Here is a 19057-nt window from a genome sequence, read left to right as displayed (position 1 = left end):
TTATTCACCTACTTGTAATATTTCAGCGACGAATCACTTATCTTTTGTACATTACAATGTCCAAAGCTTGATGCATAAATAAGACATACTTAACACTGGTCTTCATGAGTTTGACATAATTGCATTTTCTAAAACCTGGTTAAATGGCTCAGTATTATCTAGCGACATCATGTTCAATGGATTTCATCTGCCAATCCGCAAAGACCGCCTCTTGATTCACATGGAGGTGTTATAATATATGTAAATGAAAATATTGCTTTTAAAAGAAGAAGTGATCTTGAATTGAATCATATTGAATGTATATGGATTGAAGTTATTCTTAACAAAAATAAATCAATCCTTTTTGGAGAATTTTATAGGCCGCCAAGTGCAGTATCAGCGTATATGAGAGCAATTGAAGACTCTTTTGGGTTAGCTTTTGATACATGTATAAATGATGTTATTATTACAGGTGACTTTAACCTGAATCTCCTCACACCAACATCATTATCAAAAGTAGAAAACATTTGTCAACAATTTAACCTTACACAACTTATACATGAGCCCACTCACCACACAGAGCAAACATCTTCAATAATTGACTTAATTTTTGCACGTAACCAGAACAATATCATATTTTCTGGAATTGGAGAACCTTTTCTGGACCAAAATATAAGGTATCATTGTCCTATCTTTGGAATTTTGAAATTCCAAAAACCCTTGGCCAAAAACTTTTTATCGGCATATTTGGCGTTATGATATTGGGGATTTCGATTGGTTACGTAGTCTTTTTACTGATACACAAAGGCATCTTTTAAAACGTGATGATATCGATTTATATGCTGATAATATTACTAATGCTATTTTACAAAAAGCGAAGTCGTGCATCCCAAACAAAAACATATATATACGTCCAAGTGTTTTACCATGGATGAATAATCAAATTAAGGAAAAAATTGACACCGAAAACGATTTTATAGAAAAGCCAAAAAGGTTAATAACGATCTTCACTGGTCAAATTTTAGACATGCTAGAAATGAAGTTGTCCTACTATTGCGAAACTCTAAATTTGATTACTTTAAGAATCTGGCCAATAAATTGAAGTCTTCTGAGCTATGTGCTAAGGACTGTTGGAACATATTGCGCTCTTTCATTTCTACAAACACACATCAATCAATTCCACCCCTATACTATGAACATTCGAACACGTTTGAGGCAAATGACACATGCAAAGCTGAACTCATAAATTCATATTTTGCAAATCAATCATCAATCGATGTACAAAATCATGATCTTCCTACGCATTACACCGATAACAATAACAGCTTAAATTCAATTGATATTACTCAGGAAGAAGTCATCGACGCAATTAAATGTTTAAAGGTAGGAAAAGCTTCCGGACCTGATGGAATCGATAATCGTATCCTCAGGGAAGCAATGTATCAACTTAGCTCTCCCCTATATGAACTGTTCAGATCATGTCTTTCTGCTCGTAAAATGCCTTCATGTTGGAAAATTGCAAACGTGTGTCCGGTCTTCAAAAAGGGTGATCCAGCTCTTGTTTCGAATTATCGTCCTATATCCTTGCTTAATACTATCGAAAAGGTCTTTGAACGAATAATCCACAAACATGTTTTTAATTTCCTGCGTTTTAATTCCTCCTTTACACGGACTCAATCTAGCTTCATGCCTGGCGATTCGACAGTTAATCAGTTAACCTATATTTATGATACATATTGCAAAGCTCTAGACAATGGTGTTGAAGTCAGAGTTGTATTTTTCGATATAAGTAAAGCATTTGACAAAGTTTGGCATGAGAGTCTTTTGTTCAAACTTTAAGCAGCAGGCATTTGGGGAGATTATTAGCATTTATATCAAATTATCTTTCTAATCGTAAACAGAAAGTCATTCTACCAGGAGCAGAATCAACTCCTGCTGAAATTATCGCTGGTGTTCTACAGGGGTCTATATTAGGACCCCTTCTTGTTTACATCAATGACATAGTAGCTGATATACAAGCCCAAGTAAACCTATTTGCCGATGATACAAGTCTCTTTATGATTATAAACTCGCCGGATCAAACTGCAGCTGTTTTGCAATCAGACATAGATAAAATTTCACGATGGGCTGATCAATGACTAGTACATTTTAATCCCTCCAAATCAGAATCAATGCTTATATCTCGTAAAATTAATAAACCGCATCATCCTCCGCGTTCAATGGGGAACGTTGACATACCTATAGTAAATATCCACAAACATTTACGAGTATATTTAACAAATGACTGTACTTGGCATGAACATATAACGTTTATTAAAGAAAAAGCATGGAAGCGTATTAATATAATGCGTCGTCTCAAATCAATGCTTGATAGGACATCTCTTGAAACTATATATTTTGCATTCGTACCACCAATACTTGAGTATTCAAATGTTATTTTTGACAATTGTACCCAATATGAAAAGGATAAATTAGAGAAAATTCAAACAGAGGCAGCTCGTATATCAACTGGTTGTACTCGATTAGTGTCACTGGAAGATCTTTATAATGAGATAGGTTGGGAAACTCTCAGTCAAAGACGACGAAAACATAAGTTAGTATTAATGTACAAAATGCAGTTTAGAGAAGCACTTTATTTACAGTCACTTCTTCCTGACACAGTCGGAGCATCTAGCCAATACCCTCTTAGAAATGCGTCTCATTTCCAGTCCATTTATGCTCGAACCGCATCTTGTTCACATTCATTTCTACCATCTACAGTATCGGATTGGAATTGTCTTCCAGAGGAGTTAAGAAATGCTGAAGCGATTCATTCATTTACAAAACATATTAATAGTGATCGACCAATTCAAAATCCTTTGTTTTCCAATGGAAAGAGACGCTCTCTAATTTTACACACACGCATTAGAACTAATTGTAGTGCGCTAAATGAACATATATTCAGGCGTAACGTAGTTGCATCGCCTCTATGTCAATGCGGTCAAAGAGAATCACCATTTTATTATTTCCTTCAATGCCAGCTTTATATAAATGTCCGTGCAGAACGTCTGAACACTATATCTATTTATTCCGTCCCCTCTGTCCAAACAATCTTATATGGAGATAGCATTCTGAATTATCAAACTAATACCAATATTGCTGAGGCAGTACACAAATATATTATCGATAGCAAACGATTCGAAAGATAGTTTTTGCTACAGAACTTCTCTAGAACTTCTTTTCTCTTACTAAGTCTCTTCCGACATGTATGTATAGTGTTTATACTATACTTTTTTGAACTATCGCTGTCAATTTATACATGTATCTATCTTAAACATTTCTTCTCAATTTTTTCTTCTTTTCTCTATTAACTACTATATCTCCTTATCAAAATAATTTCATTGTTGTTATATGTATAAGTAAACCAATAATGTTCGCTTGAAAACATGCAACTTTTAATATAACCCTTTTGGAGAAGAACTATATAAGACAAAGTCTTCCGTTCTAATCCAAATCAAACTTGTTTGTATGCAATTGTTGTGTGTTTCATGTGTAAATGCATTCTTGTTTGGAATAAATACGTTTGAACTAACAGCAATGGAACGTTCACGATAATTTCGTGATTTGATTATTAGCTTTTTCACGCTTTATGTTGTTTTTACTGTACCGAGAATGTTTCCGGATAATGGGAATGAGTCCGCAATGCGACCAGCTTACGACCGTTTTGAATTGTCTCACGCGAATATATTTATATATAAATTTGCATCTGAGGTTTACTCATGATTGTTTAGAAATTTCATACACCGATGCAATACAGAGAAAGGTTATTATATTTGTATAACGATAACAAAAGACTATAGAAGCTGTAGTGTTCACAATCAAAATTCCGTAATAGACCTCTCTACGCTTGCGTTTGAATCTTGTTTAAGTGTCGGTTTATTTTAATCTAGAACCATTTCGTTTCCATTCGCGCCAATATATGATGTCACTTTGCTAGTGACGAATGAAAAACGGCGCCATTAAGATTCGCAATAAACAACATTTGGTGTCATTCTACAACTTGTTATCGATAAATAGTAAGGTCATGAATAATGACGTTTTAAATTAATTTAATTTAATAACTAATGGATTTACCAGGAAATGAAAGAAGTCAAGTTAGAGGATTATTAAAACCGAAAGCAGCGTTGACGTGAAAATATAGGGAATGGTATTGAAGTAATATTTTAACTACATACTGTTATTTTGAGTGCCGATCAATAACACAGTTTTGGTTTATTTTTCATTCGTTTACATTAAAAAATCGTTCTATAATATAAGACACAACAACCAGAACTTGCCGCTCTGAATTGATGGCACCTTGCGAATCAAATGTATGCCTTTTTTATTAAGACTTTGCTATAGGCTTAGATGTATGTTTTCATGCATGAAGAGTTAACTCAAGTGAACAACCGTCAATGTTAGAGCCCACTTATGGCAAGCGCTTCGACGCATAATCCCAGGAAATTAGGTTTCTCATGAGAACCTAGGTTTTCAAATGAGAACCTAGGTTCTTGTGAAAACCTAGGATACCAAACGAGAACTTAAGTTCTCAGAATGAGAAACTATGTCCTCATGAGAACCTAGGTTCTCCTGAGAACCTAAGTTCTATGTGTCTATTAGAACCTAGGTTCTCATGAAAAACCTAGTTTCTCATGAGAACCTAGAGTTCTGAAGCGTAAACTAAGGTTTTCAAATGAGAACCTAGGTTCTCATGAAAACCTAGGTTCTCATGAGAAACCTGGTTTCTTGGGATTTCATAAACCTAGTTTATCATGAGAACCTAGGTTCTCTTGAGAAACCTAGTTTCTTGGGATTATGCGTCGAACCGCTTTCCATTATTAACCTCCAGTTGTCTCCCATTGCTTGGTACACGCTGGCGGCATATTGGTAGAAGGATAAGCAATAGACGCGAAACAGTGAATGTTACTCCCCAAGAACATTTTTTTGAACAATATTCAGACAATGCTTAGTAATATTCAACGAACCCTGTAAGAAACTTCTCGAGGAATGAAATTAGTAAAGTAATCGGTCGACATTGGTCTGAACACGTTAATAAAAAAATAAACTGTTTATGAAATACATCTTTAATTGTAAATATTATTTTGAGACTAAAAATTGAAACAAATTCAGGTCAATCGTTACATAATACATTTTTACAGCATTACATGAGTATCAGATATTCAGTTCCCTTGCTCGGGTCTGAAACGACTGTACGGTACAGTTTTCTATTTAAAGTATGTCTGTGATATAGTAAGCAATCATTATGGTATAAGTAAATGTTTTATCTCTTTTGATAATGTGTAATAATGTATTATTCAATCGAAAGATATCGGCAACACTGAGAGAAAAACTTATGCACTAAAGACATTGCAAACATATTCAATAACTTGAGATATCTGCAAAAATAAAGTTCTTAACGGCGTGTTGTTATTCTGTCCAGCCCGTGTGTTATCATATGTGAATTCCATTGATCTTGCGCCCTGAATAATATGTGTCCCGTATTCCAAAGGAGCAAGTTTACGCCGTCCGATGCGTAATTCTGAAAACCTAGGTTCTCAGAGAACCTAGGTTCACAGAGAACCTATGGTTTCCAAATGAAAACCGCGGATATGGCAAGCAGTTCGACGCATAATCCCAAGAAACTAGGTTTTTCATGAGAACCTAGGTTCTCATTTGAACCTAGGTTTTCAAATAAGAACCTAGGTTATCATGAAAACCTAGGTTCTCATTTGAAAACTTGGGTTCTTGAAGCCATGTGCAATCTTCAAGCGAGAACATAGGTTCTCATTCTGAGAACCTAGGTTCTCATGAGAAACCTAGTTTCTTGGGATTACGCGTCGAACCGCTTGCCATACCCACTGGTATTTTATTTGCAATCATATTTGTTACCTGAGAATGTAATGTCTTACTAGATACGCATTTTTTAGAGCGTTTCATTGACATTTTGAAGACACACTTCGAGATTTACAAGCCTTTAGATGAGAATGACAAGCTTGTAGAGGCTGTTATGGGAGGCGATGCTAAGGATGTCTACGCGATCATCCGCCAGGCTTACACGGATTTCAGTGTAAGATACACCTAAAAATAAACTCATAAATTCTCGTCAATATCGCTGCTTTATTCATTTAAATTTATACAAACCAGAGATCGTCGCACCGTCGGTCTAGCAAAAATACAGAATTGAGATAACGCAGTATGTTGTGAAATACTTTTATTTGAATAATAACAAAATTCTAAGTCTTGACATTAGCACCAAGAGAGTGTGAGAAACGCTTGCCATGGTCATTATGATTTCTAACTACAAACAGTGTTAAAATACAGGAATGTCGCGCGCGTCCGTTGATACCCTCCATTTAATTACACAGCATAATCAGAATTTTGTTATACACTGTACATGCTATGCTTATAGAGAAAATACGTTGTCGATTAGATTATTTTTATAATAACGTTTCACGCTTGTAAATTTGCCTGACATTATAATTATATTATTAAACACGCGCGCAGGGGTTAAAAACAAAACATGATTATGCCGTAGCTAACACGCGCTCACATAAACTATACATGTGCGCAATAAACACACGTGCGCACGTGTTCAACAATATTTAGAAGAGTCCATCTTTGCCAGGGTAAATATCATCTTCAAAAAAGATATCATGTAAAGTTGGCCGATGGAATTTTATTTAAGTATTAACCGATAAGTTACTTAATTAAATTGATTAGCATCAAATTAAAGGAACATTGGATTCCGATTACAACACCGCAACATATGTATGTATTAATCGCAAGTGACGTATTCGTTAGCACGCACCACAGGCATCAGTCGTGATATCGCGAGTGTGTGAATGAAACGTAATGTCACAGTCGGGAAAAGAGTGTTTTCCGGATATATATAACCCTTTAAATAACGGGAAATATCGACGGTTGCGACGGTATATATATCGACAATTTTTTATCCCATTATTTCATTAAAATAGCAATAAAGCGTGTAACATATATGCTCGAAAAGAGGTAATATCCATTGATTGAATACACATATATATTTAGGGGGAACACAATCATATGCCCTTTTGCAATTTACTAAATTATTTCGTTTCCGAATTATATTAGCGCTGGAACATTATTTTGTATTTATTTGTTATCCTTTAAGGCTCCGTGCACATACGAGGTCACGTTCTGTAATCTCATTTTTCGTACGTTCAAATAGAGATAAGTTGTTCAAACATTAAGTGTACTTACTTAAATAAATGGTGGTAAATTATGCAGTTGTTACTCGTTTAAAGTATGGTATAAAAAGAGTACAACCTGGATATGGTGTGCCATTGCCCACACAGGCGATTTCTGAAGGCATTGGACATTTGTCTGAAGCTCTCGGACTTTTTGCCGATACGCGCACGTGGTCCATCATAGCTATCAAGTAGCCTTTTATGATTGCATTGATTTTTTCCATGACGACGATCCATCATTGGTTTTTATTTGTTGCGTACTTAAGAGTTGTGTCTTGTTCTTTCGTGCTGTGTCGAACTATTTGGCAAGTTGCACCTAGTGATAAATAAAGGACCACGTGCAATCCTCAAGGTTTTTTAAAGCGATTTTTGCCGAAGCTTCATTTTGTTTTAAATAGTAATTTAAAATAAACTTGGTTATTTATTAATGAGTCTGATATATTTTTGAAACCTGATTATTTCTGAAAATATATTGTGTTCAAATAATTTGGCGATTATTCTCATTTACCTTTAAAGATGATATTTTAATCTAAAATAAATAAAATAATGAAACCATTTGTTGCGTTTTAACATTTCACATGCGTGCATTATATTAAAAAAAATAAGCATGGCGTATGCTATGTGGCGTATACATTTTGAACCAGAAGTGTACATTTATTGCATATATATTTGATATTTATGTCTTACTTACTAAAACGTGTTTATAATTTTATTACACTTGACAGAGGATCATTTAAAATATAAACATTGGATCTTTCAACATATAAATATATTGTCATATGATATTTTTTAGTTTTCTTCCTTGATTTTAGGAATTGACCAGTGCGTCTTTTGGCGTAGATGGAAGTAGTAACTTTTTTGTCGTAGACGCCAATGGAGACAGGTACACGCACTGATCGCCTAGTTTAAATGTTTAAAAAATGTTGATAAACTCTTTGTAAGTTTTATAATTCAATTAAAGAACAGCGTCAATCTCAAACAGTTTGTTAAATAGCATTCTTCCGCTTCGGCTACCTCAGTAGTTGGAGCGCTTGACTAAATGTATAAGGATCGAGGATTCGATTTCTCGTCGACCACATACCTATGTGATAGGACCTGTAAATATGCCTACGTTTATATCCCAACCGCATCTATATAGCAAAGTATGTGCACTAAGAGCTCGTTAATCGATATACACTTGAAATAAGTTTCAATATCAAACAATCAAACAAACAAACAAATAACGAATTTCCTAAGCAATTTGTGCATACGTATGCTTTGCAAGGTAAATTACTGACATATTTTTAGCATAAAGTTTCACCTTTCATATATTATTTCAGGAGGACTTTCACCCCAGATGATTTAAATCTAGATGGTATTTCCAATGCTATTGCGAGGACAGCCGTCGACACCACGCACGATTTAGCTCGAGGTGACCTGGTGATGATCCCTCCGACCGCGACGTCGTCTGACTTATGGAGAGATTATATGGCACCGGTACGTTAAAAATGTGTTAAGTAAAAACTCACACAATATTGAAATGGTTATGGTCGTCATAGTGTATTGTACTATACTATTTTATTAATTGCTATGTCCGTGTCACTTATATGTGTTGGTTTAAATGGAGAAAACAGTTTTCCGTCGATTAAATCAAATGAAAGCATGATAGTTAATTTAGCGAAACTAACTCTCGATTTTTATTCCTGATGACCTAACGACAAAATGATATAATGCATGTTCGTTATTAGTCCTACATGGTTAGCAGACAGTTTTCTTTACGTTGACAAATTAATGACCTCTGCAATATTCATTTTTTTACTAAAAGAACACTTTAGGAAATATAGTTTCGGTTGTGTGTGTTTATTACATTTTTATGGGCATTATATATTCAATCCAATAAAAATTAGCATGTTTCAGATATGCGTTGTTTTATTTAAGATTGTATTTTTCTCAGTCTGGCTAATAAAAAAAGCTTGGATAGTTCTCTCTAAATGCAAATCTGATTGATATTGCTGTTATGTATGTACTCGATTTTGAGACAATGTTATTATTACTTACATCGAATATTGCTACGTTAAATAAAATGACAAATTGACTATAAAAATAACATTTATTTTCCGTTTTGCATTTCCCTTAGTGTTGTCAAAGTTTTAAAACTAATTTACGAACATAGTGATACAACAACTTATTCAAACTTCGTAACTAATATACAATGCCCTTATGTTTAAATGTATGCGGATGTAATCGTCATTAAACAATGATATCGTGAATAGCTCAAATTGTTTGTATGTAATGAGTACATTAAACAATGATAAGAAACGTACACGTCAATTTTCATTATGTCATGAACATACTCCAGTGTGAATATTAAAAGAAGAAAAAAAAACTTACACACGGAGATTAATATGGCACTTTATACGCTCAACAGTCGGTGTTGCGTTGTATGCCGTGTATGATGCATAGATGTGCGATAATAATTATATATTTATCAAACTCGATAAAACTGACAACTTCTCGATATTTGATTAATATACAACAGGATCCCGGTATTTTCATCGCCTAAACATGGATTGAGTAAAAAGTCGACACTTGAAAATGTGATATTAATAAGGCGAAATCACGACATTACGATAACGAAATCACGACGTTACGATAACGATAACGAGACATTACGATTACACAGATACTTAATAACGAAAGTACGATGATGCTATTGTCATATAATTTCTTGTTATCACCATTTGAGAGTAAGTTGTCTTACTGGGCATAGTTTCTTATTCATTATTCGAATAAATCATATTGAACAGTGTCTTATCCTTTATTCAAGCTGAGCATATCTGATATGATATAGTTTAAAGAAAAAAATACCTTTCTTAGTAACTCAAAAGGAATTCAAATGAAATTAAATTCATGAGTTAATTAACGACCATGAAACAAGTTGCCTTGTCCTCTTTGAAACAAAAAAAGAAACTGCTGCTTCGTAGCTCAACGACTTAACCGTCCCATTAAATGGACTTTCCACATTTTGGTAACATGACAAAATGGAAAAACATTGCTTTAGATTCGCAGATTCTCGTTGTAGTTATGCTATTTGTTAGGAAATAGTAATACTGAACATGTATCATGCTCTACAATACCCATTATCTGCATCTTTTGACGATTTAAAAACCTGAAAATTATAAAGCGTTGCAACGTGAAATGATTGAATAATGTAGAGAGTTCTGTTGTTGTCGTTATATTGTGTGACACTACGAGGATTGCTTATATAAAGAATAAAATTCATCACTCACTGTATGAGCACGGATGGCTGAGTGGTTAAAGCGTGAGACCATTACTTCAGGGATCAGTGGTTCGAGCCCACTTGAGGGTTACTTTTTTCTTTGTTAAATTTTATTCTGTTTTTTACTGAAGCTTTTTAGGTCCAATGTTTACATTTATCAATATAAAGCATTCAACGACACAATTCAATACATGTCCAAATCGGTGAAAAGGTCCCTTTAATACTAAAAATGCAGCTATTCAACAAGTTAAATTCAATGTCAAGCAACTTGGACACATTATGCTTTAGAATAAAAATTCAGGTAAATTCTTCGCGATTGAGTAGGACTTTTTTATTCAAATCGAATCAGCATATTTCTACTTCTAAAATTAAATGTTATATCAGCAAAACTTTAAATCTCTAGAATTATGAATAAAGTATTTATAATAAAAAAAAAACAGTGCAATTATAAAATTTCTACTTATTTTATGTACATGTATAGGATCTGGCACGAGTTGTCATATCATACTATATTTTATTAAACGAGTTCAGGAATTTTGTTAGTAAGCGAGCCTTTGGCGAGCTTACTAACGAATTTCCTGGACGAGTTTAATAAAATATGGTATGATATGACAACGAGTTTCAGATTTTTTTATCACATGCTTTTAAATGAGCAAATTAAATAAATATTTACGCAAACATATTGATACATCCCGAATGTTGCTACAGTATTCTTAACTGATCAACTGATATTTTTTTAAATTAAAAAACATAATTTAAATTAACCGAAGTGTCCTATATATCAATAAAAATCTCTGTACTTGTACGTTTGATATTCACAATAGTGTAATTTATTTCAACTGTGTTTTATTTAATGATAACTCAATTCCTGTTTATACTGAATGATGAAAAATGAAACAATTTCTTCGTTCAAATCGAATAAGGAGCACATTTCTATTTTGTGTTTTATTATTAATTATCCAGTTCATTTTCACGCTGCCGAATAAGGAACATAGAACCAATTTTTTTGTCTGTTATTCAAACCGATTGAGGAACTGGTATTTTTACCGCAATGGGTACCTTTACAATTAAACGTAGATAACCGACGTCTCTGCTTAATCGTAGAACATTTTTTAACGATTGTCAAATGTCTAAGATTGACACTTTCAACTTTCATCAATTTGCACATTTTGATTTCTACGAGTAACACTATAAACTTTAATTAGTTGTCAATCTGGATTTTCAATTCAATAATGTTTGATTATATCGCAAATTAGCGTGACACTTTGTATCTTAACGTAATTCAACATTGCGACGATCGCAGTCGATTTAAGGTAAGAAAAACAACATGGTCTTCTACGATGTGTTGCGATCGCAAAGAATCGTTAATTTGAAAGTCGATAGGGCTGTTTTTTTCTGATTCGTGTCCAGTCGGAGTCGATCAACGCGGGAACAAACTTCGCAACATCAAGCGTATTGTATCATGAATATACCGATTTAAATTGTATAAATGGCAAACTATTTTGGGTAACTCGATCTTGTAGTAATCTCAATATAAATAGTGTGATCGCAGCCGAGATTGTGCAAGAAAAACGTCACGCCTCGCTTGTTAGCGAATGCATGAAGCATATGTTTGTATTATTTAAATGAAATCAAAACACTGGAAAAAAACAATAACAAATTGTTACCTCATTATTGTCTAATTCTTACATGTGTGTTAATGTTAAAAGTTGTATTTTTATCCTGGGTTGTATCACACTCCTATGATCTTTATATAAATACAGTATTTTGTTTTGTAGACACTCGGTAAAGTTGGTACAATAGTGCATGTGTACGATCTCTTCCTTGACATAAACGTGTGCGGGATGGGATATCTGTTACGCAAGAAAGATGTTGCGTTAGTGAATCGAGGTAAGAATAGCCACATAAAGCGTTGCATTCGTTTAAGTCTGGAGATTAGGAATAAGTTATATGAATATGTAAGCTATATTCCGCTTCGAAAACTGAGGTCTCCACTTAAAAGTATTCGCTCTAACGTTCATAGTTTAAGACCATAAACGTTTATTTGATCTCAAAGCTAAATATGGTAGTTATATTATGACTATACATGCACAAGAAACCATAAAGTGACGAACGGACAAAAATTGGAAGCACCGAAACTTTGGTACTTTGTCATGTTTCTCGTGTACATGAAGTATGTGATACAGCGTTTAAAGATGATACATGGAGGCGCTTTTGACTTAACATTTCCGTTTTAATCTTTGGGAAGTTTATGTGAACATGAACTTTCCGATATGTCTGTGAACATAATTGTGTTATGTGTGTAACACTCCGTTACCTAAAATTCTATTTATTCAGGAAACATTTTCACTAGCCTGAATAAGTGTTATTTTTCTGTATTTACAGCTATGTTTAGCTTATTATTAAAAAAGCACGACTGTTGATAAAACAAAGAATTCCAATTTATTTCAAAACTGCTTTGATCAAACAGAATATAAGAAACCATGTTTTTCACACTTTCATACGTCTGATTATTATGCTCCCCGATTGTCCGCTCGAATGATATTTTCGTCGTTTCTGTGTGGGCTATCAGACATTATCTGAGTGTTTGTGTGTGAGTGTGTGAGTGTGTGTGTGTGTGTGTGTGTGTGTGTGTGTGTGTGTGTGTGTGTGTGTGTGTGTGTGCGTGCGTGCGTGCGTGCGTGCGTGCGTGCGTGCGTGTGTGTGTGTGTGTGTGTGTGTGTGTGTTTCTAAGTTTATGAAGTTGTTTCGCTCTGAAGGCTGTATTAAGTGTGGACTCAGAGTGTGCCTCAGCACTCTTACTTAATTAATTTATTAGCCTTATTCGTTTCCGAACAATAATGTCAGGATGTAATAATTATTATTTAGTATCCTTATAGATTTATAGTGTGAAATCTACCAGCACTTACTAACGCTGTCATATTATTTAGATTTATTGCACCTTAGATATAAAATCATGTCCCCGCAGAAGAATTCATCAATTCATATTTATTTGATGAAACTGTAAATTGAAACACAATATAGTATGAATACTCGTTTATTGTCAGGTAGTTCCGCTCAAATAATTTGCCAGGTATGTATCTCTCTTTAATTACTTATAATAAGACACTGATTGTTTTCAAAATAATTGTGTTTTTCCATCAATTCGCGAGAATTAAGATTTAATAAAATTTTAACCTTATTAGATTATTGTGTTACAGTGTGCTATTTTCAGAACATCTCGAAATATTTTCTTGAAGTTGTCGCCCATAAATATAATTATGGATATTGTAAAGGAACTATATGTTGTTCCTCCAAATGCCAGAAACTTATTTCTCATAATCTTAATATAAATGGTCTCAAAAATGACATTTAAGGCATCGTCCTTACCAATCATGTAATGCGCAGATTACGGTCATTTTATTATTAATGGTTTATATTAAGTGGACTCAGGGATTTGTTCCTTGTTCCTAGTTTCTCATTCAAGCTAAACGTGTGAAATATCAGCTTTTAAAGACCAATAATAAATCAAGTACATGTAAATCAAAATTGAACCAATAGTTATTTATTCATAATTTGATTCACGCATAAGGAATTAGGAACACGTTCACTATTCCGTACTCAATCAGGATAGGTCACTGTTGCTATGTACCTAATTGGCCAAAAGGTAATCTATAAATTCGAATGATACATGTAATTGAAACGTAAAATTTATGTCAGAGTACTTGAAAACCTTTAATTCATGTATTTGATAATTTTCATGTTCATGTTTTTTTCTTCGCGCTTGAATTGGGTATTTTGCTGAATCCGAACTGGCATTTTTTAATTCGAATAGTAATGTCACATCAAATAGACCGAATACACATATTTTACATTAGCGATACAAAATTCAATCTTATACATTTCTAATATTTGATTTGATTTATACTCCAGTTACCCTTTTTGCGGCTGAATATGGAAACATAAATCAATTACTTACTCTTTATTCAAGCGGAATAAACAACTATCATGTTCTTATTTAAACATTTATACATTACAGAGGGAACGACATATAAATGAAAAACGTTGTATATGTAGGTTGGATATTAAACATAGTAATTGCAATACATTTCTACTGAGCTATCCATAATGATCACCCGGTTCTTTTTTCGCGGTCGAATACAGTAAAATGTTCCTTACTGCTTTTTCACGCGGAATAAGAAACCTCCGCGTTCTCACTTAAAAATACGTTCATTATTACTTGTTTTAAGCGAATAAGAAGCCGGCATTTTCTGATTTGGAAATGAAATAAATTGAATCAAAGAGTACATCATATCAAAGAAAATCATTGTATAAGTAGGTTGGGTATTACAAATATTTATTGCAATATATTTATACGAAGATTTTACAGTTTTACAGTTCAATTCTTACGGTTGAGTAAGGGGAAAGGAACCAAATGCGGTTACTTAGGCGTAGAACTGTTCATCATCAACACTCTTTCATGGTCCCCATCGCTCTTTTACGTTTGCCAAAGATTATGGTTTCCGGATATACCATTGCCTTGAACGAAGGAGTAAACGTTTCTATTTGTAGGTGGACTGACAACATGACACACCGCACGCTATTAGGAATTTGTTTTGAAAAAAAAACAGATTGATGTTTATACAGCTTTCCAATCTATTAGAAGCACAGGACCGCTGCTTCAAGTGCTTTCTCGACTTAATGATGACATCAGTGACGTGGTACTGACGACAACGTTGTCCTAAATTGTGTCATTCTGCAATTATGCAGAGAGCGACACGCTAACTTTTGCGTATCGCTTGTAACAACTGACAGGGCCGTTTTTTAGGGTGCAAAACGAAATGCCGCACGGCCCGGAATCGTATGCAAAGCTTGACGATTGCCGAATGAACCGATGGCCCGCATGAGCGAGAAAACACGTTTCCGGACTACACATTATATATTTATAAAACAAACAACAACAGCGCGTATGCGCATATATTTGTTGCATAAAATATATATTAAGGCGTCTCGAATAACCGTTCAATTCTGCTAAAGCTACATAAGCTGCTGCTTCCGGTGAAGTCTCGCCTTAATGGTGACGTGTTGAAATATTTCATCTTAAGTCATGAAATTCTAAACAATGTCTAGTATTCGGCCATCGGGTACTCTTAACAAAAAGTTAGGATCATATAAAGATTAAAGAACTGATTCAGATATTAAAACACACCACCACCAACAACAGCCAAGATTAGACACAGCCAAAGATTACACATATAGTTCTGCGCTATGCTAGAAGTCTATAATACGAATGTAACCGTTCGAAATTAAGGTACCTGAATAAGGAAACCGTTACAATGTATTATTCGGAAGCCTTTATTTCGAAAGTTCACTCTCGGATATATTATGATTAAAGGTGGTGTATGTTATTCAAGCGAAGGTATGTTATTAGGTTATAGTCTGTCACATTTCTACTGAATATTTTATTCGATAAATATATTCTGAAAACGGTTATTATGATGACGATAATTAGGAACTGGCCTTTTCTTACTTAAACTATAGATGACATGACATTTAGGTGTAATACATATCAATACAAATGATTGTATATGTGGTTTGGATAAAAATACAAAGTTTGCTATATAGTGTATTATAATAATAAATACGTTTCTTTTTAGCGCTTGAATAAGAAAAAAAAACAGTTCATTATTTAAGATTCAAGCCGTATAATGAACTGGTATTCATTTACTTAAAAATAAGTTACATTTAACTCACGTGTATCACATACACATACAAATAATATTTGGCCTGCACGACGAGGAAACGCGTAACTGGAATAGCAAACAGTCTATGAAGAAACTACGCAATAACAGCGCATAGTTGTCCGAAATATTTGCATTCGGTATATATACAGAGCGCAACAGTTACGCCCACCCTGGCGTAAGATTAGCTACCATTCATATAATCGCCGTTTTGTAGATTTCCACGGCCCGTTTGCGTTTTCCAAAGTTCAAGGTCGCCGGATGTACCTTTGCCTTGCAAGAGGGAGAACACGCTTTTACAATTATATATTAATGAAACACTCAAACGCTTTTGAATTGAGAAAACATAATTAGGCTACTCACGAAACTTTCTATAATCCTAGAGGCACATGGGCTTCTGCTTCGGTGTGATCTCTAATATATCAGGATCTCGTGACTTTGTGGGGTTAACAATTGAACGTTAATGGATGTAAACAAACCGGTATGTGGTGCTTTTGTTCAAATAACTTGTTTAATAAATGTTTCTGAAGAATGTCAAAAATTGCATAACAGACAGTTTTTTATGCTTCTTAGTACAATGTAAAATATATCAGAATTACCTTATTTAATAGGCCTGTGTTCTTGGAAAAATGTCTTTGCGTAGCGCATTGAGGTTTACGGTTATGCTGCACGCAACGTGAAATGTAAGTGCCGATTTCAGACGTTTTCAATGAGAACTAGAAAAAAAAAACAATTTTTTTCTCTATTCACGAAATGCGATATCGCGCATCCTTTATCACTTTGACTGATATTGTAAGTTGTGAATAAATAATTCTCGATTAACAGTTGTTTTGCTGTTTGGAACTCAGATTCTTAAGCGCGTAAGAAAATCAAAACATCGTGCCTACTAAGTGTTTGTTTATTTATATATACATTAAGTCGATTCTAACATGATTAATTAAACTGTGTGCGATTAAAATTTTAACTATATATGTGTTTAACAACGCTTATTTCATCATCTGTCTATATAAATAATCTACATCATTATTTATTTAAAATATAATATATTACCATTTACATTTTATGTTAGATCTTAAAACCATTAGCATGTATCTAAGCTTATTTTCCATGAATTAGTTTGATATGCCCAATATACAAATTTAGTTCTCATTAAATCCACGTGATTTTTGAATCCACAATTCATAACACAAAATGTATTTTCTATATAAACACAAAACTGTTAAAAGCCTTCGGAAGCAGTAGCTTGTTATATTGATTAACAAAAAAACAATTAATACCAGAGACTGGTAAGGTTGGTTGACTCTTACAAATGTATATCTTATTTCTGTTTTACATATTTTACACTTAAAATAATAATACTTTGTCATTTTGGCAATCGGTGAAAATGACCATTTCATTTGAAGGGACTTGTTAACAGATTTTACTGTAGTTTTTCGAGTGGTTTTTGCTATTTAAAGCGACGCAACCAACATGTTTTATGACAAGAAACATAGCTTTAACAACAACTTGACCTTCATAGGATTTTCATAAAGATTTTCGGGATAACAAGTTGGTCATACCGGCATTGTTTACTGTTGAGAATACGTTTAATACAATTATTTATAAAGCGTAAAATAAACTAGTGTCAATAATATCATGTGAACTATTAATATTGATAATTTAAAATATTTTGTAATTATGATGCTATAAATGGAGTGAATGTAGACTGTGAATTTTGGTCCGTTAACATATTGCCAAAGACCTATATTTAAAGTTGCCCTGGCGTAATGGGCGCGGTGTTCGCCTAGCGACCGGATGGTAACGGGGTCTTTAGATCTCCCACAAATTTACCAAATACCGGTTTTACTAAGGAGCTATACTCGATGGCGTTTCAATAAGCTTAAAGCTTGCTATGCAATTTAGCTTCAAATGAATAGGTTTACACTGAAGACTTATATCAATATTATCATTGGTATTGCTTTTTTATCGGGCTGTTTGATGTATGATAAATACTTTATGTAAAACCGTTTTATTCGAAAATTGAATTGACTGAGGAAACTAAATGCTGACTGTGCTACATAATACAGACGACCTGTTTATGTTATGTTCTTTGTCGCGAAGACATAACCGGCATGAAGATGCGTTGATAATCATTACATAGAGAAAGTCGTGACTGTCTTTTGAGCTTCAAATTGATGAGGCATCATTCGACGAGTATTACTCAGGCTTAAATGATTTTTCAAATGGAGTGAATGGAGACTGTGAATGTTATTCCTTATATCGCTAAAGACCTATATTAATGGTCGCCGTGGCGTAATGGGGATGGTGTTCGCCTAGCAACCGGGTGGTAACGGGTTTTTTAGATTTCCCAAAAATAAACCAAATAATCATTCTACTTAAGAACTAGATTCTATGGCGTTTCATAAGCCATAGGCTTTCTTTGCAATTGAACTTCAAATGAAAAGGTTTACACTGAAGACTTATATCAATATTATCATTGGTATTGCTTTTTTGTCGGGCTTTTAAATGTTTGATAAATGCTTTATGTTATACCTTTTCATTCGAAAAATGAATTGAATAAGGAAACTAAATGCCCCTGTGCTTCATAATATAGACGATCTGTTTATACATATACGTCGTCGCGAAGACATAACCGGCATGTTGATGCGTTGAAAATCAATACATAAGGAAAGCCGTGACTGTCTGTTGAGCTACAATTTTATGAGGCATCATTCGACAGGTGTAAATCAGCTGCTTGTATACCGCACACAGCAAATCCACTTGTTATGACACAACATGCCTGGTGATTAAAAACACGCTTTATTAGTTTCTAAAATGGCTTATGTCGGAATTGTCTATTTAGTTTATACAATTGAACA

The sequence above is a fragment of the Dreissena polymorpha genome, chromosome 15, assembly GCF_020536995.1.
Source record: "Dreissena polymorpha isolate Duluth1 chromosome 15, UMN_Dpol_1.0, whole genome shotgun sequence".
NCBI lineage: Eukaryota > Metazoa > Mollusca > Bivalvia > Myida > Dreissenidae > Dreissena > Dreissena polymorpha.
This window is presented reverse-complemented; position numbering follows the sequence as displayed.